This window comes from Acinonyx jubatus, chromosome A1 (genome assembly GCF_027475565.1).
Source record: "Acinonyx jubatus isolate Ajub_Pintada_27869175 chromosome A1, VMU_Ajub_asm_v1.0, whole genome shotgun sequence".
NCBI classification, from domain to species: Eukaryota; Metazoa; Chordata; class Mammalia; order Carnivora; family Felidae; genus Acinonyx; species Acinonyx jubatus.
The window spans coordinates 47,503,411-47,521,555 of NC_069380.1; positions in this window are offsets into that span (position 1 = coordinate 47,503,411).

Sequence of the window (18,145 nt, forward strand, 5' to 3'; positions counted from 1 at the left end):
ACTCACAAAGAAAACTATCACCTTTATGTTCCTGGAAATTACAGGGAGATGGCCCCACACTCCTTGTAAGGCAATGATGATTGTAGAAGGACCTCTGCTTTCAATCCAATCAAGAACCTGGGGGCCCTGAGGGCAGGGTGTTCTGAGACAGATAGAGGGACTAAGCCACTCACTGTGTGCCAACTCACTCAAGTTCACAAAACACACAAGTTATTCCTGCTCCTTTGGGGAAGATACGTAGCAGGGTAGAATAGCAGGAGCCGATCCTCCTGAAATTTCCCTCCTATGGAGTAAAGTGGAAATCCCTTCCCTCTATGGACTTGGGGAGCCAGGAATCACAACAAATCCCTTCCTGAAAGCCAACTTTAGGACGGGCTCTGCACTGTGCACTTTGCATATGCTCGCCTCTGTATAGCTCACAAGGTCTGGGAAGGCGGTGTGACTACCCTCTGTATAAAGAGGTGTCTCCTCAGGCAAGCAACTTGTAGGCATCATTTTGCTGGTAAAATGAATAACAACCATCTAAAAACAGTTTGTTCTGGCCTTAAAGCAAATGCTCTTTCATGGTGCCAACACTTTCAATATCTTCAACTTTCTATAACAAAGACTAAGACTGTAGCTCTACCGATGTATTTTATCGGAAGTGTCTTTTTTAACCTCTGTCCTGAAAACATTCACAGTTACAACATTCTGCCTAGATCCTTTGGCACAAATGATGAAGAATCCACTTCCAGTTTTGGTAGAAAGTCTTTTTTCGCTCTCATCATAAAGCCAAAAATGCCATAATCACACCATTTATCAATAACCGGCTGAGGCCACTCTCAATCTTTTTTACGTTTATGTCCAACGTGTCCTATTTGTGAATGGATGCATTATCTTGAATCTAAGGTAGAGGAATCTCTCATCCGTAGTACCTTCAAAAGAAGTAGGGACTATACGAAATAGGATGGGAGAGCCCTTTAGCTGATAAGGAAGCGAAGAGACATCAAATACCAGTGCCTCACAGCTTTATGGAGCAGTTAACCTTGAGATGTGGCTGTATGTAAAGATTAAACTGCAGCTCCTGGTTAACAGATTTATAGAGCTTTACAAATACCTTGGTTTCACTATTTGTGCTTTTATCTACTTCTGGACTTTATTACTGCTTTCTGTCCCGTGATAGTCTTTATATACACAGAATGCCAAGAGATTAAACAATGAAAAAGGAGCCAAAAGGTTTCCTTTGTCATCTTTAATGTCTTAAAGGTTTTAAGAGAGAGCCACACCTTCCACCAGTTAGAGATCCACAGAAAATGCCACCCGTCTCCCCTACAAGGGTGATGACCATTTCACAAGTCACAGTCTCCAGATAAAGGCAAAGAAAATGTCAAAGTAGTAGCTCTCCAGGGTTATGGTGGAAAATAACTAACCCATGATTAGGATTAGCAGCCCATTGCACATGCACAAAATCTAAATAAATACCTCATGTGATGCAATCAACATATTGGTAAATAAATACATCACAGTTACTCATTGTACAAAAGGGACTACTGCTTGGTTAGATGTGAATAAAGGCAGCCACATCAACACAGGAGATGATTTTTTTTAATGTTTATTTTTAAGGGGGGGAGGGGGGCAGAGAGAGAGTAGAGAGAGAATCCCTAGCAGGCGCTGCACTGTTAGCACAGAGCCCGATGCAGGGTTTGAACCCACAAACTGTGAGCCCATGACCTGAGTTGAAATCAAGTCAGGCACTTAACCAACTGAGCCACCCAGGTGCCCCAGAAGATGAATTTTTAAAAAGAAAATGCAAAAGGGTTTAGGCCCCATCTGGGCTGAATGATTCCACTATCACAGAATCCTTCACAAAAGACAGGAACTGACAACGTTAGAATAAATTACGGTAATATTGGAAGAAGAAAGAAACATCAATTAACAGGGTGAGGAGGTGGCCTGTTCACACTTGCCTTGGTTGTAAGCTCGTGGCTTCTTGTTCCTGAGGTGCCTACTGTCACAGGGGCAAGCTACCGAGCCACATGAATGTTATGACTTGAGGGAAATCAACACTTCTGACTAGAAAGTTAAGCTTCCCGTCTACAGTTCTACCTACTCAGCAAGAGCGACAGTCAACACCTTTTTTTTCTACTTGAAGAAAACAATCTATTTTCTGATTGCAGTGAATTTTGTGTACCAGCTGTCATTCTGAATTCTTTACCATATAATATGTCTTTCAAACCCAATCATAAGCAAATAATCAAACGAAAACTATTTTTTAAAGATTTTATTTTTAAGTAATCTCTACACCCCATGTGGGGCTCAAACTCACAACCCTGAGATCAAGAATCGCATGCTCAACTGACTGAGCCAGCCAGGCACCCTGAAATCTATTTCTAAACAAAGACTCATATTTAAGGTATAGTACCAAGGTAAGGCTTTCCAGATGTGAATTGTCTAGAAGGTTTTTTTGGAAAGATGCAAAAGTACTAAAGTAACAGAAATAAAAAGACTTTTTTTTTGGTAATTGTCATAAAGCTGTGTGGACTGAAACCATGAAAAGAAATTCGGATGCTAAAAGAGGATAGGCACTAGCAGGGAGGGTGAGCAGAAACTTTCAGGTAAATTTGCACCCTAGAATTTTAAAAATTTTTGAACTTTTTATAATATTCACTGCCCATAAAGTGCTTTGATATGTTGATAAAATTGTATTTTCTAATTTAAAAAAAATGAATATTTTACCATAGGTTCAAGTGGGGCTTGAACTCACAACGCTGAGATCAAGAACTGAGCTGAGATCAAGAGTCAGACACTTAACCAACTAAGCTTCCCAGGCAACCCCTCAAATTTTTAATTATTAGTTATTTTATTATGCTCTTCCTTTAAGAAAATCAAATACATGTGTGTGTGTGTATGTGTGCGTGTGCGTGTATGTATAGTGTACTTAACATATGACTTGATTTTCAAAAAAATTACCAGAACATTCATTTTCAGAAATAAAAATATCACTTGCTCTCTATTACCTACATAATAAAGCCCAAATTTTACAATTTAGCCTTTATGGCCCTCTGTGATCTAGTTCAAAAGTACCCTTCCAATTTTATTGTTTTTATTCCCCTCATGAAAATCCTATCTATGAATTGGATCATTTATGAGTCATCAAATATATATTGAGTGCTTACCATGTGCCAGGTTCTATAGCTTCAAAGATGAGTAAGAATAAGGCACAATTTCTGCTCTCAAACAGCTCGCAGTCTAGCAGAGAAGAAGATATATAACCAGCTATCTATAGTATTGTAAGTGCAATATTTGATGTATGTTTAAGGCACAAGAGGAAATAGTCACTTCCTAGCCAGACAGATAAGAGATTCACAGAAGATTACATAGGGGAAGTAATAAATAAATTAGAATTGACTAAATATACCCACAGAAAATAATGTTCTAGGCTAGGGGAGCATGTAGGCAGGCATGAAAGTTGGAGATAGGAATGAAGGTCTGTTCCACTATAGATGTTTGACTATTGCAGAACACAGAGTGCAGGAGTTCACCATCTCCCCAATATCATCCACCTATTAAGTTCTTTATTTATGACTCATTTTGCCATTTCTGCAGGTTATAGTGGAGAACGTCAGTTGCTCATGGGAACCTAATGACATTCACCTATGACTTCAGACCATAGTTTGTCAACCTCAGCACTACTGAAAGTTTAGACAGAAGAATTCTTTGTCATGGGGTTGGGGGGGGGGGCGCTGTCCTGAACACTGTAGGATGTTTAGTAGTGTTCTGAGATTTCACCCACTGGTTGTGTCCCAGTCATGACAATAAGAAATGTTTCCAGTCATTGACAAATGTCACTTGGGTGTGCAAATCCCTCCCCTGTTGAGAACCACTGTCTTGGATCCACGTGTTCATATGGTCACTTTAATATTGGTGAGGGGTATAGCCCTACTTGGTAAGAATGATTATAAGAAAAAAACCCATCATGTTCCAAAGTCTTTAAGACTTTGGAGGTAGTTAACTTTGGGTGTAGTTAAATGTATAAAGAGCCAACTAAATGCAAATCAAGTCAAGGAGAACTGCATTGGGAGTGTACATGTATGTAGACGACTATGTCCAGACTTCCTGAGAATGTGGAAAAATTAGGTGATAAAAAAATGTAGCCTAGGGACGTGGAGTACACAACTATCCAGTTAAACACTCTTGCTAAATTATAGTGTTCTTATTCTACGTTATAAATAGAGGTCCGTGTTAATACCCTATAGGTTTCCCATCCATGCTGAGAATTCGGTACCAGTGTCTCAAATGAGATCTCTAGTCTAGTGCAAATTCAGTCATCTGAGAAGATAACCCCCAAACTATGAGAAGTGTTCTAATTGTTTCCTTTTAACTCCAAGACAATGTATAATTAAATGTGGAAATATATGAGAATCACAATCATGGTGTTAATATTTTTGTTCAAGAGATTTGTGCTTATTTGGTAGTTTATACACGTGTTATAATTAAGAGAATAACTAATAGAATATGTCCTACTAGAAGCTGAATCTAATTGGAAATATGTGATTTAAGCAATGATTTAAATTTTTTTAAATTTTAAGTTGAAATCTTATAAAACTTATATGCAAAATCAGGACATATAGAGAATTTAAGAATCATCATATCTAAAATTTAATAGGTTTATGAAAATATTGAGTTCTTGGGATGGCTCGTTGTTAATCCATTAAAGTTCTTAAAAGAGAAGGCATATATATTAAATTTACAAAATCAGTTTTTAATGTTTAAAGGAATTTAAATGTTTTGAGCCCCTTACAAACAAATGTTACATTTGCTAGATTTATAAATATAATATTATTTGGATGTTGAAGCAAAAGGTTAAGGAAGAACTAAGCTTCGGATTCTTTAAAAATTACATATATATTTTAAAAGTGAAATAACTTCTGCAGAATCTATTCTAAGGATATAAACTCACTCTCAAGGACCAAAAAAACCTCAAGGATATAACAAAACCCACGTGGGGGGGAGCCAAGATGGCAGAACAGCATGTAGTTTTTTGTGTGTGTCTCTTGTCCATGAAATACAGCCAAAACAACACTAACCCATCCTGCCCACCTAGAAAACTGATCTGAGGATTAACACAACAATCTGCATACCCTGAACCACAGAATTCAGCAGGTACGTAGCGTGGAGAGCTGAACTTGGGGAGAGAAGCTGTGGAGGGCAGAGAGGTACTTTTGCGGGAGAAGACAGGACGGAGATGGTGGGGAGAACACGGGAAAAGCACCCCTCCCCAAAAGCAGCTGGAGAGAAAGTGGAAAATTGGAAACAGCCGCAGGGACTAAACTAAAAAGGGAGAAAGGAGAAAGGAGAGGGTTTAAAATCCATTAAGACTGAAACAAAGGGAGCGCAAAGGCTGCAACTCCCCAGCTCCATACCTGGCGGTGCTCTGGTGGGAAGGGCGAATCCCCAGGAACAGAGTGGGGTCCGGGAGGTTCTCGGGCCACACGGGGAAAAGCGGTTCCACTGCTGGAAGGACATTTGGTAGAGACTGTTGAAGCCACCTGGTCCCAGCAGACCCCAGAAGATGGCCACATTCGCTGGTGCTGGGGCAAGGTCATTAAGGGTGAAGCCTGGTGCCAGATGTGTGTTGTGATTTTCCATTACCCTGAGGCGCTGCAGCTACACTATCTCGCGAACGTTTTCTGGGGCGGGCTGGCACCTGGCCACAGTGTCGGGGCACGGGCAGCAGCAGGGTCCAGCAAGCGTTCCTGGGTGCAGCTGACATTCAGCCATTGCTCATTCGGCCATTGCTCGGTGAGACCCTCCCGCAGAGGGGCGGAACGGGTCAAAGCCGCAGTCCTTCCAAGTAAGGAGCTGGGGAAAACAGCCGCATCTGAGACAAAACTCAGGAGAGATGTACTGCCTGGGGCTTGGTCATGGACAGTGAAAAAGCGGGGAGTGGATAAAAGCTAAAGACAGAAGATGGGTGCACAATTGCTGATCAAGGAGAAGAGAATTCGGATACTAGAGACTGGGTAAGCTGGATGACACCAGTTTCACCGCTCCCGCGCATGCGCATACGCACCTACGAGCGCCACAACCCTCCACCCCAGTAGGCTAGCAGCGCCATCTAGTGGAGAACAGAGCCGTTACACTAAGCCCCGCCCAACTGGGCCAACTCCCTCTTTAAGAACAGAAGTCTCACCGCCTGCTTAGTTTATGGACTATAAGACGCTTCTTGTCTGAATTCTAGGGGAAAATGAAGCAATTTCTGATGTATTTCAATCTGTTAACAAGTCCATCTATTCAAATTTCTTACTTTTTTTTCTTTTTCACTTTTTCTTGAATACAGAAAGAAAATTCATTTTTATTTTCAATTTTTATTAAAATATTTTTAATTTTTTTACTATATTTTTTACTTTTGTGTAAATTTTTTCCAATTCTATCTTATTTCCATTTTATTTCAGTCTACTTCAGTGTATTCACTTTTTCAAATTTTCAAACGATTTCTTTTTCTTTTTCTTTTTTCTCTTTATAGTTTCTTTTCTTTTTCTTGAATACAGAAAGAGAAAAATTTCATTCTATTTTCAATTTTTATTAAAAATATTTTTCTTTAGGGCGCCTGGGTGGCTCAGTCGGCTGAACGTCCGACTTCAGCTCAGGTCATGATCTCACAGCTCGTGAATTCCAGCCCCGCGTCAGGCTCTCTACTGACAGCTTGGAGCGTGCAGCCTGCTTCGATTCTGTGCCTCCCTTTCTCTGTGCCCCAACCCACTTTCATTCTTCTCTGTCTCTCTCAAAAATAAATAAACATTTAAAAAAATCAAGATTTAAAAAAATATATTTTTTCTTTAATTTTTTTACTATATTTTTTACTTTTATGTAAATTTTTTCAAATTCTATTTTACGTCCATCATTTTATTTTAGTCTACTACAGTGTATTCAATTTTTCAAATTTTCAAACGATTTGTTTTTTTTTCTTTTTCTTGAATAAAGAGAAAAAAATCATTTTTATTTTTAATTTTTATTACAAATATTTTTCTTTAAATTTTTTCTACTATATTCTTTACTTTTGTGTAAATTTTTCAAATTCTATTTACTTCCAGTATTTCATTTCAGTCTACTCCACTGTATTCATTTTTTCAAATTCTCAAATGATTTCCTTATTTTCCCCCTTTTTTCTCTAATCGATCAAACCACTTTCAACACCCGGACCAAAACACACACCTAGGATCTAGCATCATTTATTCAATTTTGTTTGTGTGTGTGTTTTTAATTTTTTAATTTTAATATTTTTTTAATTTTAATTTTTCTACCTCATTAATTCCTTTTCTCCCTTCAAAATGATGAAACAAAGGAATTCACCCCAAAAGAAAGAGCACGAAGAAACGACAGCCAGGGATTTAACCAACACAGATACAAGCAAGATATCTGAACCAGAATTTAGAACCACGATAATAAGAATACTAGCTGGAGTTGAAAATAGACTAGAATTCCTTTCTATGGAGATAAAAGAAGTAAAAACTAGTCAGGATGAAATTAAAAAAATGCTATAACTGAGCTGCAATCACGGATGGATGCGGCAGCGGCAAGGATGTATGAGGCAGAACAGAGAATCAGCGATATAGAGGACAAACTTATGGAGAATAACGAAGCAGAAAAAAAAGAGGGAGATTAAGGCCAAAGAGCTCAATTTAAGAACTAGAGAAATCAGTGATTCATGAAAAAGGAACAATATCAGAATCATAGGGGTCCCAGAAGAGGAAGAGAAAGAAATAGGGGTAGAAGGGTTATGTGAGCAAATCATAGCAGAAAACTTTGCTAACCTGGGCAAAGACACAGACATCAAAATCCAGGAAGCACAGAGCACCCCCATTAGATTCAACAAAAACCGACCATCAACAAGGCATATCATAGTCAAATTCACAAAATACTCAGGCAAGGAGAGAATCATGAAAGCAGTAAGGGAAAAAAGCCCCTAACCTACAAGGGAAGACAGATCAGACCTATCCACAGAAACTTGGCAGGCCAGAAAGTAGTGGCGGGATATATTCAGTGTGTGAATCAGAAAAATATGCAGCCAGGAATTCTTTATCCAGGAAGGCTGTCATTCAAAATAGAAGGAGAGATAAAAAGTTTCCCAGACAAAAATTAAAGGAGTTTGTGACCACTAAACCAGTCCTGCAAGAAATTTTAAGGGGGACTCTGTGAGGGGAGAAAAGATGAAAATATTAAATACATACATACATACATACCAAAAGCAACAAAGATTAGAAAGGACCAGAGAACACCACCAGAAACTCCAACTCTACAAGCATCATAATGGCAATAAATTCACATCTTTCAGTACTCACTCTAAACGTCAATGAACTCAATGCTCCAATCAAAAGACATAGGGTAACAACAGAATGGATAAGAAAACAAGATCCGTCTACATGTTGTTTACAAGAGACCCACTTTAGACCTACTGACACCTTCAGATTGAAAATTAGGGGATGGAGAACCATCTGTCATGCTAATAGTCAACAAAGAAGCCAGAGTAGCTTATATCAGAAAATCTAGACTTTAAATAAAAGACTGTATCAAGAGATGCAGAAGGGCATTATATCATAATCAAGGGGTCTATCCACCAAGAAGACCTAACAATTGTAAACATTTATGTGCCAAATCTGAGGGCACCCAAATATATAAATCAGTTAATCATCAACATAAAGAATCTCATCAATACTAATACCATAATAGTAGGAGACTTCCACACCCCACTCACAGCAATGGACAGATCATCTGATCAAAAAATCAACAAGGAAAAATGTCTTTGAATGACACACTGCACCAGATGGACTTAACAGATATATTCAGATCATTTCATCTGAAAGCAGAATATACATTCTTTTCCAGTACACATGGAACATTCTTGAGAATAGACCATATACTGGGACACAAATCAGCCCTAAGTAAGTACAAAAAGATCGAGATCATACCGTGCATATTTTCAGACCACAACGCTATGAAACTCGAAATCCACCACAAGAAAAAATTTGGAAAGGTAACAAATACTTGGAGACTGAAGAACATCCTACTAAGGAATGAATGGGCTAACCAAGCAGTTAAAGAGGAAATTAAAAAGTATATGGAAGCCAATGAAAACGATAACACCACAACCTAAAACCTCTGGGACGCAGCAAAGGTGGTCATAAGAGGAAAGTATATAGCACTCCAGGCCTTCCTAAAGAAGGAAAGATCTCAGATACACAGCCTAACCCTACACCTTAAAGAGCTGCAAAAGGAACAGCAAATAAAACCCAAAAACAGCAGAAGACAGGAAATAATAAAGATTAGAGCAGAAATTAATGCTATCAAAACCAAAAATAAACAAAAAACAAAAAACCAGTAGAACAGATCGATGAAACCAGAAGCTTGTTCTTTGAAAGAATGAACAAAATTGATAAACCACTAGCTAGTGTGATCAAAAGAAAAAGGAAAGGACCCAAATAAATAGAATCAAGAATGAAAGAGGAGAGATGACAACCAACACAGCAGAAATACAAACAATAATAAGAGAATATTTTGAGCAATTATATGCCAATAAAATGGGCAGTCTGGAAGAAATGGACAAATTCCTAGAAACATATACACTACCAAAACTGAAATAGGAAGAAGTAGAAAATTTGAACAGACCCATAACCAGTAAGGAAATTGAATTAATAATCAAAAATCTCCCAAAAACAAAAGCCCAGGGCCAAATGGCTTTCCAGGGGATTTCTACCAAACATTTAAGGAAGAGTTAACACCTGTTCTCTTAAAGCTGTTCCAAAAAATAGAAATGGAAGGAAAACTCCCAAACTCTTTCTATGAAGGCAGCATTACCTTGATTCCAAAACCAGACAGAGACCCCACTAAAAAGGAGAACTATAGACCAATTTCCCTGATGAACATGGATGCAAAAATCCTCAACAAGATATTAGCCAACTGGATCCAACAATACATTAAAAAATTATTCACCACGACCAAGTGGGATTTATACCTGGGATGCAGGGCTGCTTCAATATCTGCAAAATAAGTAACATGATTCATCACATCAATAAAAGAAAGGACAAGAACCATATGATCATCTCAATAAATGCAGAGATAGCATTTGACAAAATACAGCATCCTTTCTTGATAAAAACCCTCAAGAAAGTAGGGACAGAAGGATCATTACCTCGAGATCATAAAAGCCATATATGAATGACCCAACGTTAATATCATCCTCAATGGGGAAAAACTGAGAGCTTTCCCCTAAGGTCAGGTACAAGACAGGGATGTCCACTCTCGCCACTGTTATTCAACATGGTATTGCACATCTTAGCCTCTGCCATCAGACAACACAAAGAAATAAAAGGCATCCAAATCGGCCAGGAGGAGGTCAAACTTTCACTCTTTGCAGGTGACATGACACTCTATATGGAAGACCCTAAAGATTCCACCAAAAAACTGCTAGAACTGATTCATGAATTCAGCAAAGTTGCAGGACATAAAATCAACGCACAGAAATCAGTTGCATTCCTATACACCAACAACGAAGCAACAGAAAGAGAAATCAAGGAATCGATCCCATTTACAATTGCACCAAAATCCCATAAAATACCTAGGAATAAATCTAACCAAAGAGGTGAAAAATCTATACACTGAAAACTATAGAAAGCTTATGAAAGAAATTGAAGAAGTCACAAAAAAATGGAAAAAGATTCCATGCTCCTGGATAGGAAGAACAAATATTGTTAAAATGTCCTTACTATCCAAAGCAATCTACATATTCAATGCAATCCCTATCAAAATAACACGAGCATTCTTCACAGAGCTAGAACAAACAATCCTAAAATTTGTATGGAACCAGAAAAGACCCCAAATAGCCAAAGCCATCTTGAAAAAGAAAACCAAAGCAGGAGGCATCACAATCCCGGACTTCAAGCTACACTACAAAGCTGTAATCATCAAGACAGTAGGGTAGTGGCACAAGAACAGACAGTCAGATCAATGGAACAGAATAGAGAACCCAGAAATGGACCCACAAACGTATGGCCAACTAATCTTTGACAAAGCAGGAAAGAATATCCAATGGAATAAAGACAGTCTCTTCAGCAAGTGATGCTGAGAAGACTGGACAGCGACATGCAGAAGAATGAACCTGGACCACTTTCTTACACCATACACAAAAAAATTACTCAAAATAGATGAAAGACCTAAATGTAACACAGGATTCCATCAAAATCCTTGAGGAGAAAGCAGGCAAAAACCTCTTTGATCTTGGCCGCAGCAACTTCTTACTCCACATGTCTCTGGAGGCAAGGGAAACAAACGCAAAAATGAACTACTGGGACCTCATCAAAATAAAAAGCTTCTGCACAGCAAAGGAAACAATCAGCAAAACTAAAAGGCAACCAACAGAATGGGAGAAGATATTTGCAAATGGCATATCAGATAAAGGGTTAGTATCCAAAATCTATAAAGAACTTATCAAACTCAACACCCAAAAAACAAATAATCCAGTGAAGAAATGGGCAAGAGACATGGATAGACACTTCTCCAAAGAAGACATCCAGATGGCCAACCAACACATGAAAAAATGCCCAACTTCACTCATCATAAGGGAAATACAAATCAAAACCACAATGAGATGCCACCTTACACCTGTCAGAATGGCTAACATTCACAATTCAGGCAACGACAGATGTTGGCGAGGATGCAGAGAAAGAGGATCTCTTTTGCATTGTTGGTGGGAATGCAAGCTGGTGCAGCCACTCTGGAAAACAGTATGGAGATTCAGCAAAGTTGCAGGATATAAAACTAAAAATATAAAAACTAAAAATAGAACTACCCTATGACCCAGCAATTGCACTACTAGGCATTTATCCAAGGGATACAGGTGTGCTGTTTCGAAGGGACACATGCACCCCCATGTTTATAGCAGCACTATCAACAATAGCCAAAGTATGGAAAGAGCCCAAAAGTCCATCAATGGATGAATGGATAAAGAAGATGTGGGATATATATACAATGGAGTATTACTCGGCAATCAAAAAGAATGAAATCTTGCCATTTGCAACTTGTGGATGGAACTGGAGGGTATTATGCTAAGTGAAATTAGTCAGTCAGAGAAAGACCAATATCATATGACTTCACTCATATGAGGACTTTAAGATACAGAACAGATGAACATAAGGGAAGGGAAGCAAAAATAATATAAAAACAGGGAGGGGGACAAAACATAAGAGACTCTTAAATATGGAGAACAAACTGAGGGTTACTGGAGGGGTTGTGGGCAGAGGGGAGGGCTAAATGGGTAAGGGGTACTAAGGAATCTACTCCTGAAATCACTGTTGCACCATATGCTAATTTGGATGTAAATTAAAAAAAATTTTCTTTAAATCCACATAGAAGAATAAAATAATCTTATAATGGTGAAAAAAACTTCACATTACCAATTATGGGAGAAACCCGCACCCCATATCCCTCCTGTGCAATGCACTGAGTTTATGTTATCTGGGTAGTGTCCCCGGTAAACAATGTTTAATCTAAATCTAATCATAAGTAAACAAACACATCTAAATTGAAGGTCACATTCAAAACAACTGGCCTAGATGCTTTGAAACTGTCAAAGTCATGAAAGACCGCCATCAAAACAAAAAACTAAACAAACATAAACACCAACAAAGAAAAACAAAATGAATAGGGAAAAAAAGGGGTAGGATAGTGGGGAAGGCTAATGATTGTGTGAACCTTCATTGGATCTGGATCCCCAAACTAAAAATCTGTAAAGGGCACTATTGAGACATTTTTACAACCTCCATGGGAAAAAAATATCCTTGTTCTTAAGGAATAGGTGGTAAAATGTTCAGAGGAGAAGTCTAAAAGATGTCCACAATTTGCACTTAAACAGTTAAAAAATGTGTATACACAGGGTCCTGGGAATCTGGCTGAAGGGTATACAGATGTTCAGTGTCCTATTTTTGAGTTTTTCTGTAGGTTTGTAAATTGTCAAAAAAAAACCCAATTGAATAAAAATGTCAACTCACATTGAACCTGCTTTACTCCCTTATGGTGCTCATGTTTCTCAGGATAAGTAGACCCCCACCTGCAGCACAAGGGAGGTGCTGGGAAGGGAAGGGAAGGTGCAGCACAAGGGAACTGGCCTTGTCTAAGAGTTTTCTTGCCAAGAATTGGATCAGGAATGTGCTTCTTTCTGAATTTGGACCAATGAAACAAGAAGAGTGGTTTGCCACAGGTTTCCTTCCTTTCTCTGCTTCCAGGAGCAAGTTTCTGTTTCCTTCTATTACACCTGTACATGTGTATGAGGCCTGGGACTTTTGCAACCATCTCACTGCCAGTCTGATGTAGAAGCTACCGAAAGGAACAGGGATGACAAAAGTCTCAGGGATAAATCAATGTTGGCAAGATTATGGTTCCTTTGGTCTTCCAATTTTGGGAATCAATTGATTTAAGCCAGTTGAAATACTGCAGCAAAACATATTATCTGATACGAGCCACATCACTCATGATGTGACTGCACTATCTCCATTCCAAACTGCAACTGACAGCAGAGTTTTCATGAGGAAGGAACTACCTTTATTTAGCAAAATATTTTGATTGATTGGCCCTGTAGGGAGAAAGGTGAGACTCTGAGGTCAGGGAGATGAAACCTAGCCTGAGCAGTCAAATAGAAGGAGGCATTAGTCAGGGTTCTCCTGAGAAACAAAACCAACAGCGTGTGTGTGTGTGTGTGTGTGTGTGTGTGTGTGTGTGTGTGTATGTGTGTGTCTATATCTCTGTCTCTACCCTCTATATCTCTATCTGTAGACAGATTTATTTAAGGACTTGACTCACACGATTGTAGAGGTGTGGTAAGTCTAACATAGGGTGGGCTGGCAGGCTACAGACTTAGTGACTCAGGGAAAGGTTGCAGTTCAAATCCAAAGGTATGTACTGGCAGAATTCCTTCTTTCTTAGGGGCAGTGACTCTTTGTTTTATTAAGGCCTTCAATCAATTGAAAGAGGACCATCTACATTGAGGAGGGTAATTTGCTTTACTCAAAGTCCACTATTTAAATGTTACATTTATCCAAAAAACTACCTTCACAGAAACATCCTGAATAATGTTTGACTAAATATCTGAGCACCAAGGCCCAGCCAATTTGATGTATAAAATTAATCATTACAATGGATAAACTGCTCAGCATGAGAAATGAACATGCTGGGATTTGCCTTGGGAGAGATGTTGGGCAGGAGAAAAGGAGAAAAGGAGAGAGCTAGACTAGCCAACCAGAGGCTTTTCCAACTTTAACTTTTTACATTGTGCCTCCTTACATGCATGCCCATGTGTACAAAACTGAAAAAAAGCTACTCTTCATCTTCTCTGCTGTTTCTTCTCTTCTCTTCTCTTCTCTTCTCTTCTCTTCTCTTCTCTTCTCTTCTCTTCTCTTCTCTTCTCTTCTCTTCTCTTTTTTCTCTTCTCTGCCATCCCATCCCATCCCATCCCATCCCATCCCATCCCATCCCATCCCATTCCACCCTATACCATCCCATTCTATTCCATTCCATCCTATACCTCATTTTTGAAAATGTTCATCTTGACCCACTAAATGAATTTAATTGGCACAAAGCCTCAGTTTGCAAACAATAAACATACAATTTACACATACTTGTGTGTGTGTGTGTGTGTGTGTGTGTGTGTGTACATGTGCATTTGTGTAGTAAATCAAGGAAGAGGCTAACAGGTCAGAAAATACGTCAGACCTTAAAATGATCCCTAAACTAAGAGAGAGAGTTGATAGTGATTATATAAGCAGCCCTGCCTCCTTTTCCCCCAGTGCTGCTTACATCCCCAAAGTTCACAGAAATCTTGGGGAGGGTTTTGGTGTGGAATTAGGAATCTGAGCATCTATCTGTATGCAAGGTGAACAGAGCTATGCCTTAAAAAAAAAAAAACCTTAAATACATTCTGGGGATCTCTTCCAGGGGACATGGAGGCCCAGCTCATTACCTGTGTTACAGAGGCTATTCTCTCTACCTGTAGGCCTCCATGACACCTTAGCCAGTTCCAGTGGTGCTAAGCCATTTATGTTTTCTACCATAGAAACTGTATTTACCTACCCTAGTAGGACTTTTGGTTAGAGATTATATCTTAGGTACAATTTTTATGTCCTGTATCAATTAGCAATACCTACACAGACTAGTAACTCAATTATGTGTTTTTCCTTATTTTATGCATATAAAAATTATTACTAGTAAACATAATAACACTGACTTGTCATGCATGAGTGGCTGAATAAAAAACTTGATGATATTTCCTAAACATTTGCCCATATTTTAGACATATCAAATATAACTTACAGGTTTACTTAAGACACATAATAACATTAGATAGATTACAAAAGAATCAACATCAATGCCTAAGTGACTATGCGCATTCCCGCTAAACGTATTACAAATCATTGGCTCCAAATCAGCAATGAAAGGTGAAGCAGGGTCCGTAGACCCTACCGAGTTCAGCAACAGAATGTACTGGCCACACTAATGCCAGCTTAAAGGGCCCTGAGGATGATCAATAATGTTAATCCTCATGACCGCATCTACCTCACAACTTGGTCTCTGATCAAGCTTTAAGAGTTCAGAGGAGTCTGGAGCTGCAGCAAGCCTACTCTTTACACGCTGGAACTGACCTGAGTCTTTGGGACAGTCTGACAGCTCTTATGGACTGGATATCACAGTAGCGCATGACACAAACTTGCAGTGCCTTGCAAACCTCTCCAGCGTAACGGATTACAATATATTCACGTAAAGGGTAGCTAAGTCTAATGTTGCTGATGTCATCATTGCCTCATAAAGCTGAGTTTCTCTCTCTCCAACACACACACACACACACACACACACACACTCACACACACACACACACACACACACACACACAAATTTCGATTGTGTAAAAGTTGCTCCTGTATAAGGAAAATATAATTTATTTCAGAGATAGATAATCACTCAAGTGTATGAGCTGTGTGGGCGTTCATTGGTGAATTCAGACTAAACAGGAAGTGATGTAAATTATACTTATTACACTGCTGGGAGAGAAATATATTAAATCCAGACAGCACTCAAACAAAGTACAAGGAACTCATTGTGTTGAAGGAAACCAGGCAACTTTGGTGGGAAGACAATGTACTATATGGTATGAAAACCATCAATGGCCATCTGGGACTAAAATAATTGTTTAGGGAGCATGATTTTGTTCTAGCACTGAAATATGTTTTCTTCTTTGATAAAGCCCCAGGGTATTCTAATCCTAAGCACATTGCCATTTTTGTACTTTTAACCATTTCGTGCTGTTGTTTTCTAGTCATTATATTGGACAGAGTAAGAAACAGCTACACCAACGGTATTTAGATTAGAAATCTTAGCTGTGATGAAACACTCAGAGTAAAGGAGAGGATTGAGAAAGTTACAGGATTATCTAGCCCCCATATAATTCCTCCTATTGTTGAAGTATCCAGGAATCACTCAGCAAAAGAAATATTAACAAATAAATTACCTTGAGAGTAAAACAATAGCATGTGATCTATTCCTTGAGGTTTGTCCCATTGGTCTATCTTTATGATAAAGCCTCCTGGGATGAACTGAAAAACAAACAGAAAACATCGCTAAAGGGCTGGTTTGGCTGTTTGCGTGGCCTAACGAGCACTCTCAGAAAATCAGGCCAGAGACATATAAAATTAATTTCCAACTTACATTTTGTTACAAAGTCATATCCAAAATGAAGTAATTGAATGAATTAAGTTCAGCCTTACAATTTGCTACCATGCTTCACCCAGAGTAGAACAAGACGGACTTCCTTAATTTATTGGCCTCTGCCTTAACCGAGTATTTCTAAGATGGCATAACGAAAATCTTCACAAATAATTTAGTAAAAATGTACTTATTGTTTATTGCCTCAGTTTTCAAAAAAATACCTTGCTATCTTTTAGTGAGTGGTTTCCTTCGTAAATTGGGGGTTGTGATCACCACACCAATACCAAGAAAGCTCTGACTGGGAGAGAAAATCACTCCCCCCTGGGAGGGACCCCCTTCATAGTGCTCGAAACAGCCAGGTTTGGGAAAGTCAGAGCCACAGTGCACTGAGCCTCCCAGCTGAAGAGGAAGAAGCGTGTTTGGATGGGGACGGCTGGAATGTGCACCCCCGTGGCTCTCTCCACAGTGTCTTTGAGTGGAACAGAGTGATTCTGCACAACACCACGTTCATTTGGAAGTGGATTTCTGTCTGTAATTAAGCAAGCCTCAAACAATTTTAGTCTCTCATTTTTATGAGTGATTCAACTACCCTATGATTTGCTGAGTATGAGATGAAGGGCAGTATTGTTGGGTTTCTATCGGTGCGAACATACATAATCAAAGTATTTGTTGAATGTTTTTGATATTCACTGCTCTTAACTCTCTCTCCCACCTTAGCTCCTGATCCCCACCTTCCATCCTTTCTTCAGTCTCTTAACCCACAACACCCTAGTGGCTAAGGACACCAGTTCTGGAACCAGACTGACTGGGAAAATTGCCTAAACTCAGCGCCACTCTTTTTTATCTATAAAAATTAGGATAATAACAGGACCTAACTCAGAATTTTTGTAATGAATTAAAAGGAACAGATATAATGCTTAGAATACTGCCTGGCATCTATGAAGTACTCAATTATTATTTGAATTACCACCTATCATCTATCACCATTCTATATAATTATCAGTAGCATTCACTACCATTCTCGTCATAGAGTGGATTTACCTAGTAGATCTTCAACTGAAGGACATTACGCTGGAGGATAAATAGATTTTTCAAGTGCTTAATTTAGCAATTATTCAAAAGACATTCTCCTCATTACTGGTCTTATTTTCAAAAACCTCATAATCCAGTTTTCTTAAAAACGTACAGAAATAAACTTGCTGGCACGTGCCAGGTGGATCCTTCTATACTTAAAGGATACACAAAACCTAAAAAAAAGAATTCAATTATAGAGTCCATTCTAGGCTCGGAAAGATGCATTTTTTTTTCCATATCACTTCATATTCCTGGACCACTTTTTAATTTTATATTCAGTAAAATATTGTTAGGAATCCTTCTTTGGGTGCCAGTTGTTATGAGATAAAAACCCTGTTCATTTTTT